At 27.4% G+C, this 12,416-nt stretch overlaps 1 pseudogene; it reads left to right on the top strand.

The window, feature by feature from the left end:
* Nucleotides 1-4,668: 4,668 nt before the first annotated feature.
* On the top strand, nt 4,669-5,401 carry LOC18105864 ((-)-isopiperitenol/(-)-carveol dehydrogenase, mitochondrial-like; annotated as a pseudogene).
* Nucleotides 5,402-12,416: the final 7,015 nt, after the last annotated feature.

Here is a 12,416-nt window from a genome sequence, read left to right as displayed (position 1 = left end):
AAGCTTTGAATTCTAGGTTTTTCGAGTGAATGCGTCAGATCAAGTTTACCAGGCCTGAACATTGTTTTTTATGTTATAAAAAATTTAGTTTGGCCAAGGCAGAACGTCAGCTATCTCTATAATTATATACTAATCAAAATTAAGTCTTTTTTAATATTATTAAAGATAAATCATCAAATTAAGATTAAAAAATTATAGAAAATTACAAGACTGGCATCTAGGAAGCATGAGTGAAACAACTCCTATAAGATGCGTCCGAGTTATGGACCTACTAGGTCCAATAAGAAAATTTTATTTAATTATATAATAGAAAAATTAACTATAAAAAATAAAACAAATTTTAAAAGAAAAAATGATAATGATAACTAGAAGAAAAAGAATACTTTTTGAAAGGGAATAAAATCACAAAGTTGAATTCCAAGATAATTCAATATTAAAGAATAAAATTAAAATAATAATAAAATAAAGCGTCTCAAGTCAACCCGAGTTAGCATGGTAAACTCATAACCCGGGTCGTAAGGCTGGACCAACCTCATAAAATGAAAATTGAGAAAAATAATGATGACTAATTCACAACAATCCAAATATGGAATGGTGAAATCGAAAAAAATGAGTTAACAAAGAGAAACTTGATAAAATAAAACACCTATAAAACCTGGTAAGGCCACTAAACCTTAAAGTCGGATCACAGGAACATAATGCCTAATAGAAGGCTAAACGGGAAAAACTAATGAAGCTTGGTTTTAAAAAGAATCTAATTTTAAAGGATGAAATAAAATATATATATAAAAAACGACCCCAAAAAATACTAGAGTTATTCGGCCAAACCTACTGTCTAAATCATGAGATCGAGATAACTTAGTTAAAAAAAATAAAAAAAATCATGAAGCCTATTTTTTCAAAATAAACGTTGAATAATGAAATTGAAGAAAAAACTAAGTAAATTTTTTTTTATGTCAATTTGTGTTAACTTTTCAAATCGTGAATTGAGTCACTAAATTGGAAGCACCCCATCTAGAAAAACCTCAAAGTCCAATCCTCAAAAAATCAAATGTTGATGAATGAAATTGAAAAAAAATTATACAAAAAGATTCAAAATAGGACCAAACTTGAAATAAAAAAATATATGAGAGGACATCATAGAATCTGAAATTGAAGGGGAAAACTGAAAAGAAAAATAAAAATCATAAAAGGATCCAAAAAAAAAAATCAAAATAAAAAGAATGAGAATCTAATTTGAAAAAAATTAACAAATCATGATTAGAAATAAGAAATTTTTTTTGACAAAAGAGCCAATAAGAAAAATTAGAAAAAAAAAATAAGGATCAAAGTTGAATTATCAATAAATAAAAAGACAATTTTGAATTTTTGAACAACCAACATGAATCTCAAGGATAAAAGAGAGAAGAGAGGGAAAAAAAAAGAGAGAAGAGATCGTCGGTGACACACTATTGTATAAATGACAACACACACTGTCATTTGGATGCTTCAACACTTCCAACATTGTCATGGAATTTGTCGTTTGAATGTCAAAAAATAAAACATGCGTTCCCAGAAGACCGTGAGTGTCTCCCATCTATTAGCGTAGCGTGTACATTATATACGCCAACCAAATTTGATTGTTAAATTATATTTTATATTTATTAAAATTCTAAATTATTCTTTAGTCAATTCCAATTTAATATATAGTAACTAAAAAACTATGATAAAAATATGAAATATATTTTAATACACTCCCTTCCTTCCCTGCAACACATTTCTTTTCATCGTTCCTTTTATTTTAACCTTCAAGTACATTGAAATTTACGAAGTGTTTCCTATAAGCCATGTAGGGAAGTAGAATTAAAAGGGGGGGAAATGGTGATGTGGGGGCCAAGGTAAAGAGAGTGGTAGTGAGCGTGAGGTATTTCTCTCCATTCATTTTTTCCATAAAATATTTGATAAGAAAATTGGCAAACATAAAAAAAATATTATAATCAATTTAAAAACTTAATTTTTTTTTAATATTCTCAACTCATAAAATTTAATAAAATATTTTACAGAATAATAAACTGACAATATCATCCAATTAATTCCTACCACCACCATGCACTCCTCTCATTACTGAATTTGAATCCTCTATGTTGTTAAAGAAACACATGACCACTAATCTTACCGTTGATTTTGAATTTAATGATTCAAATTATGTGATATATATAAATAAAATATTAAAGAATTAGGTTTTCATTTTTAATTATGCACTAAATCATGACCATTCAAATTAAATTTAATGATTTAGATTTAATAGACATGATGATTAATACCACTACTCACATTCCTCCATGATTGCCACCACCATAAGCAAAATCATTTTAATAACTACAAACATAATTGCTGTAATTAATCATTATCGTCATTTCATCACTATCATTTTCTTATCATTATTTATCAAATATTATAAAATATCATGTAAAGCAAATACCCTTAAAATATATAATTTCTTTGATTTGGAATCTTCTCCAATCTTTTCTTTGTGCAAATGATAATTTGATTATATTAGTTACCTCACCCTTAATTAATTTGTAACATATAAAAATATATATAGGCATGTTAATTTAACATTTTAACATAAAGAAATATTTGAATATGTGTTGATAAACATTAAAAATAGTTGTTAGTAATAATAGAAAATAAAATAATAAAGCTAAAAGGTAAATGCAAATTAAGATATATATATATGATATCAAGTTGTGTGGAGCTATTTAATTTTTCTCATTTTAGTTAGATATCAATATTTTTTTAACCAAAATAATAATTTATACTCTATTGAAACAAAATTTTAGCTATTTGAAATATAAAAGATGCATTTCTCCGATCTAAATTTTGTTTTTTTTATTAATGCATCTCTCAATTGTTTTAATGGAAACATGTTTTTTTAATTGCAAAACATTGTTTTCTAAACAAAAATCTATCATGGTCTTAAAAGAAAATAAAAAATATGTATATAGAAAATCTTAGTATTTTGTATATGATTAAAGACAAAAAAAATTGATAAATTTAATACAATTATGTAAAACATATATTAAAGTTTTAAAAATATAAATATAAATGTTCATGAGTTTTGTTTTTCATATTAGGTATATAATAATTGAAAAAACATATGTTAATATTTCCATAAAAACCTATAATATTATTTGAGAACCATGACAAAATTAAAATATAGTATTATGTTTTTTATATTGCATTTAAATCTAAATTCAATAAAATAAATAAATTAAAAAATAAAATAAAATACAAAGAGACTAGGGTCTGCTCGACCCAATAGACAAATGGCCAAACATGTGTGGGCTTGTGAGATCAAGTCCATATGGTTGGCCTTTATTAATTTTTAAAAGGCGAATGACGTGTAGTTCACTCTTTTTGTTGTTTTAAAAAAATGATGCATCGTTTGTTTGCTTAAATTCTGACCATTAGAGAGGTGGTTGGAAAATCAACTATGGTTTTCTTGTCTCGAAAATTCATTTTGACCTATATTGACCCTAAAACACTTAATAAACATTCTCAATAATCAATCTCTCAACTTAAAAAACTCCTAAATCAGTCCAAAAATACAATCAATTCAGGAAACAAAAATCTCTCTTAACCCTGATCTATTTTTTTGGGCAAGATAAAAATTAAAAAAACACATCAATAGAACTTCTCTTGTTGATTGGAATTCATTGACACCAACATTGACCTTTTTTGCCATTGAAATGTGATCAACCAATGATTTTCTTTTACTTTCATCATTTTCTAACGAGTCTTTCTCTTGTTTTTTAAACTCATATTGAAAAATAAATAAAATAAAATTTTGAATTAAAATTTGAAAAACTAAAGGGACTGCAATGGAAGAAAAAAAGAAAGTGAGTGGACCAAAAATAATTTTTTTGCGAGAATTTGAGTTTGGCCATGCAATTTATTTTTATTTTACACTTTGGTAATCTTTTGTTAAATTATATCTTTCTGCAATAAATTATAACATATTGGTCATAAAAGACTTCAATTGAACCAAAAAAAAAAAATTGAGAGAAAAGAAAAACTTACAGGTATAGTGGATTGCTGCAGCAAGAAACCTAATCATTTTATTATATTTTGTAATTGATTAAATTTAAATTATAGGTTTAAAAATGATGGATCCGTGAATTTATGATCATAGCACATATTAAAAAATTATCATTAAGAAACCCTAATATTATGGTAAAATCCACTCTAATATTATGCTCTTAGCACATATAACAACCTGTAGATATTTCAGAAGTTCTGGTAAGCCCTAACCTGTTTGATAATTTTAAATAATGTTTTACATACACGATAGCTTGGCTATTTTCTTATTTATAATAACCTAGATGGGGCACAATTACAATGAGTTTGTTTTTATATTTTAAAAGTATTTTTTTTAAATTATTTTTTTTATAATTTTAGATTATTTTAATGGGTTGATATTAAAAATAAATTTAAAAAAATAAAAAAATATTATTTTAATATTATTTTTAAATAAAAAAACTTTAAAAAATAACCAATTGCTTGAAACAAAAATATATGTGCAGAAAATAATTCAAATCCCAATGCTTGCAGGGATCATGTTTCTATCTACACTATTATTTCATTTATCACTTGGTGGTGTTCAAGACATTATAACGTAAAACGACAAACACCGACGAAGTTCAAGACAAGGTTGCCATCGTCACCGGAGGTGCAAGTGGCATTGGCGAGGCTACAGTGCTTGCCTTTGTTGAGAATGGCGCACTAGGAGTGGTGATCGCCGATATCCAAGATGAAATAGGCCAGAAGCTCGCGAATCCATCGGAACCATCAGATCCATATACATCCACTGCGACGCAACCGATGAAAACCAATATTTCAAATCCCTTGTGGAATCAACTGTTCAACTTTATGGTCATCTTGACATCATATTCTGCAGTGCGCGCAGGCATCCCGAGCTTTGGTAAGCAAACTGTTCTAGATTTCGACGACGTGCAAGGACTCATACGACAAACTCTTCTCAATAAACGTTCGTGGTGTAGCAGCATGCCTAATTAAAGCACTCGACACACTTGCCATGGTGAAAGGAGGTATAAAGGGATGCATCATGTACACAGCAAACACCGCTGCGAATCTTGTAGGGGACATGCTTACAGATTATATCATGTCTAAATGTGGGGTGTTGGCGCTGATGAAATGTGCAAGTTATCAGTTGGGTAAGCATGGAATACGAGTTCATTGTGTGTCGCCAGGGCCGGTGGCAACACCTATGGTGTGTAAGACATACGACATGGGAGTAGAGGAGGTAGAGAAGCTTTTTGAGTCGAGTTATTGCTTGAAAGGTGTGTTGAAAGCGAAGCATATAGCTGATGCTGTGTTGTTTGGGAATGAAAACAAATAAAAAGTTACAAATAAAAATACTGTTTTTAAGATATATATTTTTTTATATAGAAATAATATCCCTCAGCACAGGTTTCTGTTTATAGAATGAATAAAAAAAAATAGCGTTCTTGTTGCCTGCCTTTTGTATTCCCACAGCTACCAAGTGACCATTTTCGTTTTTTTAAACACCGCTTAACATATGATTTTAACATATATTAAAAAAAGTATCATTAAAAAACTCTAATACGGTAAAATTCATGATTTTTTTTTTAAATACAATAGTCAACAAAAATATTTTATAAAATAGCATAGCAGGGATAAAATTTTCAGGATATAGTACAATTTTATTGGTTGTGCTATCCCGCAACTTGTTAAAATAAAATACAAATTAAGGATTATGTTGATCTCATCAACATAACTACAAGAAAGTCATTAACATTGAATGTTATCATCAGAATAATTTAGATGTAATTTTAATAATAAATTAATAACAGATTATATATATATATATATATATATATATATTAATTTTTTAATATTAGCAACAAATTTAGTAATGCAAAATTAAATACTAAAAAATAAATTAATATATTAAGAATTAGTAACGGATTTACCGTTGCTAATATGGTTGTTGATAAAAAAAATTAAATTTTAATTTTTATAAAAAAATAATAAATAATAATTACGTGCTAATTATTTATTGGTCCATCTATACCTTGAAAATAAAAGAAAATCTCACACACACAAAATTCCTTCATTCTCCGGAAGAATCCATATGTCCTTTTCAATTCCCTCTCTAGAAACCTATCTCTGTCACGCATCATTTTTCAAAAACATAATTTTTATTTTCTTAACTTCTTCTCCAGTTAATCTACGCTTCCAAGAATTCCATCTTGCAGGGAACAAACATGGTGTGAAAAATTAAGATAGCAGGTATAATAAAAAAAACCCATATTTGAGAGATTATGTTTGTAATTTAGAGAGAATATATATTGTTTTATTAACTAATTTTATAGAATAATTTTGTAGATCTATTGCAAATTATTTATTAAATATGGCTGTCATCACATGCTAATGTTTCTAATTCTTAATGTAGTGTTCTTGATCTTCATAGTTCTATAATGATTCCATTGTTGCTTGGTTAAGTAGTGAGACTTTTTCCAGGGTTTTTGTTTTTTGTTTTGTTTTACTAGGTGTATGTATCTTGTTTTTCAGAGGAGAAATATGAGTAATGTGTCATAGAAAGGATGGTAGAGTTTGTGCATGATCCATGGTAAAAACTATGACAGCCGGCTTCCCAGCAAAGCTTCCCAACTTCTTCCATACAAAGTTTGGAAAGTTTACTTTTGCATGCCAAACTTCTTCTATACAAGTGGTTGAGAGAGATTGGGGATGTTTTTGGCTTTGATTTGGGATTATAATAGAAATCGATGAGAGATAAGAACAAAGTTTTCCTGGGACAGATTGTGGGAATGTAGGTTTGATTTTGGATTAATAAAAATATTAATATTTTAACTATTTTTTTATATTAGATTTAATTTTGGCTGAATCAATTTTAAAATTTTGAAATTGAAATTGAACTGGATAAGAATTTTTTTAGATTTTATAATCAGTTAATTTGATTTTTTTTTTTGTTTAATTAATTTTTGAAGGTTTTTTTTTAACCGGTACGTAGTTATGTTGATTTTCATCATTTGAAACAAATGGAGACAAGAACGATGCATTTTAATATTTTGTTTCTTCATGGTGCATTATCTGAGCAATTTTACCAATTATGAAGGCAATTTGAGAAGTGAAAGAAAACATGACCTGTAGGGTTTTACTTGATCCAAGTAAGCCTATGGCTGGTAAATTATACGACACATTATAAATTATATTAAAAAAACTAAAACAACTGGGTGTTTCATGGTATACCCATATTGTACACACGCTCAAAAACATTATTCAATACACTATACATTTTTTTTTTCATTGTTCAGGAGGCATGTCATTGTACGCTTTGGTCCTTGTAATTTTAGGTACTTATATTTAAGTCATGAAACTTTATTTTCTTATGTTTAAATCCTAGTAATAAGCCCATGAAACATTATTGATCAATGCTATTCTTGCTAATTACATGCTAATTTACTTTTTTAATTTCTTAACACTATTATTCTTACTCATTTTATTTTTATTTTTCTAATTTCAGATTGTTGAACCCATCATCATCACATTACTTATTTGCATTTGGAGTTGCCAAGTTTTTGAGTTATGCATATTGGTCCTCCAGGTTTGTCAATGAAGCTTAAAACTTTTTATTAATTTTAGAAGATAACTTGATTTGTAGAAAATTACATGGTAATTAAATCTTAGCCTCTGTTTGCTAATAATGGTGTAATTTGTCTCTAAAGTGTTTTTAGTTTGTCAATATTTCTTTGTTTAATGTGACGATCTTAAGTAATAAATTATTGATGAAATAAATATTTAATAGTTGGTTAAAAAAAATAATTGTGGCATATGTTTGCATGCAAACTTCATTTCTACAATATTACTTGACAATGCAAACGATTATATTTTTTTTTTCAATAGAATAGTCTAGATTACTAAAGTTGAAGAAAAAAAATGATGGTGAGAAATAATAAATCGATCAATTGCTTGGTGTATCCTATTTAGCTAGCTATTTCTGCCTACATCATTTTACTAATCTAATGGACAATCAAAACAACGTATGATCTTTCCCTTTGATAACTTATAAGGTAGTTATTAATGAAGTTATTTTGATAATTTATTATATAAAGTTTTAAATATAGATTAAGAAATATATTAAATAATATTCTAATTTTTTTCAGTTTCAATTATGTTAATTAATTAGATTAATATGGATGATTGATTATGGATGTATCGTCGTTGTAGGGATGATCATATTTGTCTGGAATTTATTATTTTTTGTTTGTTGATAGCAAGAAAAAGCAAGTGGAAAAGAACCTCTATAAGATGATGTGTTTTCGGTGTTGCATCAGAGTGCCAAGCAACCTGAAACCCTCATAGATAACAAATCTAAAAAAGTTGTTGTAAGTATTTTTTTTATGTAATTTAATTATTATTTAAAATTAAAATGAATTTATTATTATATTTAATTTTATTGTAGGAGAATTACAAAAAAAAAGTGATTTCAAGATATGGAACTGATTAGAAAAACCATCATTCATTTGATAGAGCAGCTTGGTGTGTGGCTATATAAGAAGTTACAAAGGGTAGAATATATGGTGCACTTGGTATGTCGAAATCCATGGTTAGGATGAGTGCTTCATCACAATCCTATACGATGGAGTCAACACCTCCTAGCTCATCAATTCATGCATTGAAAGAGCCAATAAAGGAAAAAGATGGTCATATTTTATCACTACAACAGAAGAAGACTTCAATAAAAAAATTTCTTAGTAATATGGGATACCAAGCTTAGGCATCAAATATGTACCAAGGTATGCCGACACCTATGGCTTCATCTATGCCGTTACATGTGGCTCCACAGATGACGACATCTATGTATCCCATGTCTACTCCAGTATATTGACCTAGGTCTCGACCACCATATACCAGTCCCACCTTATGATGGTCAGCATTGCTTTGGTTCATTTCCACCACCACCCCCAACACCACTTTTATGATAGAACATATTTATTAAATTGTGACTTATCTATTTTGACGTAAGTTTGATGAGATTTAGAAATTTATTGTGAAATTTATTTTTATTTGACTTATTATTTTTGATAAAATAATTTCTACTATTAATTTATGTTCTTTATATATTTATCTATAATTTTTGAAATATCCACAAATAATTAAAAAAATGCAATAGATGGGAAAAATAATTTAAAAAATTCATGTTTTAAAAAATAGTCATTGGATAAATCAGCAACGGATTAGCAATAAAGTTTCCATTGCTAATCAACAACGAATTAGCAACGCAATATCCGTTGCTGAGATCCGTTACTGATCAGCAATGATGATTAGCAATGGAATATCAGTTGCTGATTTACACATTCAGCAACGAATAATTTGTTACTAAACAAATCAGCAATTGATAATCCGTTGCTAAAAAATTAGCATTTATTATTTGCATATGAAATTATCTGCTGCTAATTTCATTGTTGAGTTTTATCATTAACAGATTGTAATATTATTTGCAACGAACTAGTTAGTTACTAATATGCTACTTTTTTAGTAGACCTATATAAAAAAAAGGAGAGATTTAAAGGGTTGCATTTTTTAATTTTGAAAGGTTGTGTTATTGAGAGTTGCATAACCAACAACAAAAAAAAAAACTATGTTATATCTCAAAATGTTTTATTAATTCTACTAGTTTGAAAATATTTTTACTGATTGTGGCATTTGAAAAAAAAAAACTCTAAAATTCACCCTCAAAATTTAAATGATCAAATGACAACGACTTCCTCCAACTAAAATAAAAGGAATCTTGTTTTTCCAAAAGAGAAACTAGTAAAAAGAAAAGGTAGAGTAGAAAAAAAATAAAAAAATAAAGCGCATTTTTTCAATGACTTGAAGTGAATATTATTTTAGTCAAATTTATTTTATTTTTTATAATTGAATTATGTAAACCTTTATTTATTTATTTTTACAAGGAAAATAAAAATAACTAATAATTTAATCATAACAGTAAAAACAGATACCAGTATAAGAAGGAAAAAACCTCTAGCTTGACTATTTTTATTTAAAATTTAACAAAATATATAGGGTAGGGTAGTAGTAAACACAAATTATTGTAGATTGCTTTAATAAAATAATTATTTTCCCCTTGGGTGGAAAAATAAAAATAAAAGCCTCGGTTGTGGGGGTGCTTTGGTCTTTGGCATTGGCTCATTAGTTATTAAAATATTGTTCAAGGGTTTATAAGTTTTTTTTATTTTTTGCACAGTAAAAATATACTTTATCCCCGAAGTCAATGAAATTTAAAGTTGTTGAATAAGGATTTTTTTTACTTTTTATAAATGTTTTTTTTACTTTTTATAAATGTTTAAACAATAAAAATACTTCTTTACTCCAGGATTTAAAAAAAAAATGGACAAGAGTTTTTTTGGTTTTTAACTTCTTCATGTACAATTAAAATATGAATTTCACTTTAGAAAAGACAAAAAAATAAGGCTTGCTTTCTAGGGTATTTTTGTACTTTCACACAAGTTTTTGGGTAATTACTAAGGTTATAGGGGTGTTTTGATATTTTCATGTTGACCTTTTAATTTTCTAATCAAGAAAGCTGTTGGCGCGTGTTAATCACTCATCTACGTAGTGGGTGGCGTCTGTGCTATTTAGACAGTGCGTTCGATGTCACCTGATGACAAAACCTGGCCTTCTGTAAGCTCTTTGGAATGAACTATTGTGTCCTCTTCTACATGGTGTCGCACGCAACGATATATGGTAGTCAGATTGTTATTTTTTTTCCTTTTCTTTTCTCTCTCTCCTGCAATATAAAGTAAATGGTTGTCCTCTATTTTTTATGTTTTTTTTTATTTTTAATTTTTTTCTTTGGCCTTTTTGTTAAAGTTTTTTTAACTTTCATTTTCATCTTCATTCAAAGTTTTTGTTGCTCTATTTTTTACAATTTGACCATCATTCTTTTGAATTATTTTTTCTTTTGTTAAAGATATTTTTCAATTCAATTTAACCCTCCAACTGAAAATTTTTGTTTTCCCTCTAATTATTTTTTTTATTTTTCACCCTCATTTTTTAATTAAATTTTTTAGATCTTTTGTGTAATTAATTTTTTTTTCCTGGTTTCATCTTTCAATATTTGATTTGTTGGGGAATCAACTTCGTACGATCTTATCGTTCTGCATTAGTTTTTTTTTAATATTGGTTTTATAATTATCTTCAATTTATTTTTTATAGGTTTATCTTGGTCTCATGATTCAGGTCACGAGTTTGTATGCCTTTTTTGAATACATATATTTTTAAATTTTTTTTTTTGTGTTTTATTTTTCAAGATATTATTCTAATTCATCTATAATTTTTTTTATACAAATAAACTTTATTTCTTAAAATAAAAAATATTTATTTTTAAATAATATTTCTGATATGTTCAGCCTTACGTAATATTTTTTGGGGTGTGAGTTTATTCAATCAGTTTCATTTGCATTTCTATTATTTTTTATTGATTTAAATAGACAAGTTCAGTAAACATAATTAATTAAATATCTCATTTTGTGTGATTGAATATCTTGATACACATTCATCTCTTAATTTTTTCGATTTCTTTTTTTTGTTATTGTTAACAAATGTTTTTTCATTTATTTACATAGATTGTTATCAATTTATTAAATGAAATGCTTGTATAGACTTTTTAATTCACAATTTGAATTTTTTATATATAAAAACACATTAAAATAGTCTTTATATATCCAGTATTGTTTTGAATTTTTTTTTATAACCATGATAGAGCAGACAAGTAAGAATAAATAGGGTATATATAAATCAAAATAAATTGGGTGCAAAAATAAGACAAAACTCAATAGGGTTAATAAATATACTGGTCCCAATGGTAGCTAGTGTTAGAATACTGGTATGCAAACCCAACAAGATAAAAGGCAAGGGATATGATAAAATAAAAAATGAGATATATAAGAATTTACGTGATTCGTCCAATTTGGCTATGTTCACAGGCAAGTATAGAAGTATTTTAACAAGTAATGTGAAAATGACAACCTCTCTCTATTAATAGAAAAAAACTAAAATCTCTCTGTTATAAAAAAAAACATCTCACTTATTCTTTTCTTGTATTTTTATGGATTACTTTTCTTCTCTTACTCTTTTTTTTTTTCCTATCTTGTGGTGGTGTGTATTAAGACTTGAATGCATTGAATATTTAATTGGCAAGCACCTTGCCTTTGTCTTGCAAAAGACAAGTGGGACTAATTAATGCTGCACGTGGCACTAAAAGACACCAATTAGTGCTGCAACTGCTGCAAGTGTCACTAATTAACACCAATTTATGTTGGAAGTGGCACTAATTGACACCAATTAGCTGCAAGTTGGACCAA

The sequence above is a fragment of the Populus trichocarpa genome, chromosome 15 (assembly GCF_000002775.5).
Source record: "Populus trichocarpa isolate Nisqually-1 chromosome 15, P.trichocarpa_v4.1, whole genome shotgun sequence".
Classification (NCBI taxonomy): domain Eukaryota; kingdom Viridiplantae; phylum Streptophyta; class Magnoliopsida; order Malpighiales; family Salicaceae; genus Populus; species Populus trichocarpa.
Note: the sequence above shows the minus strand (reverse complement) of the source record. Positions and strands in the feature narration are given on the sequence as shown.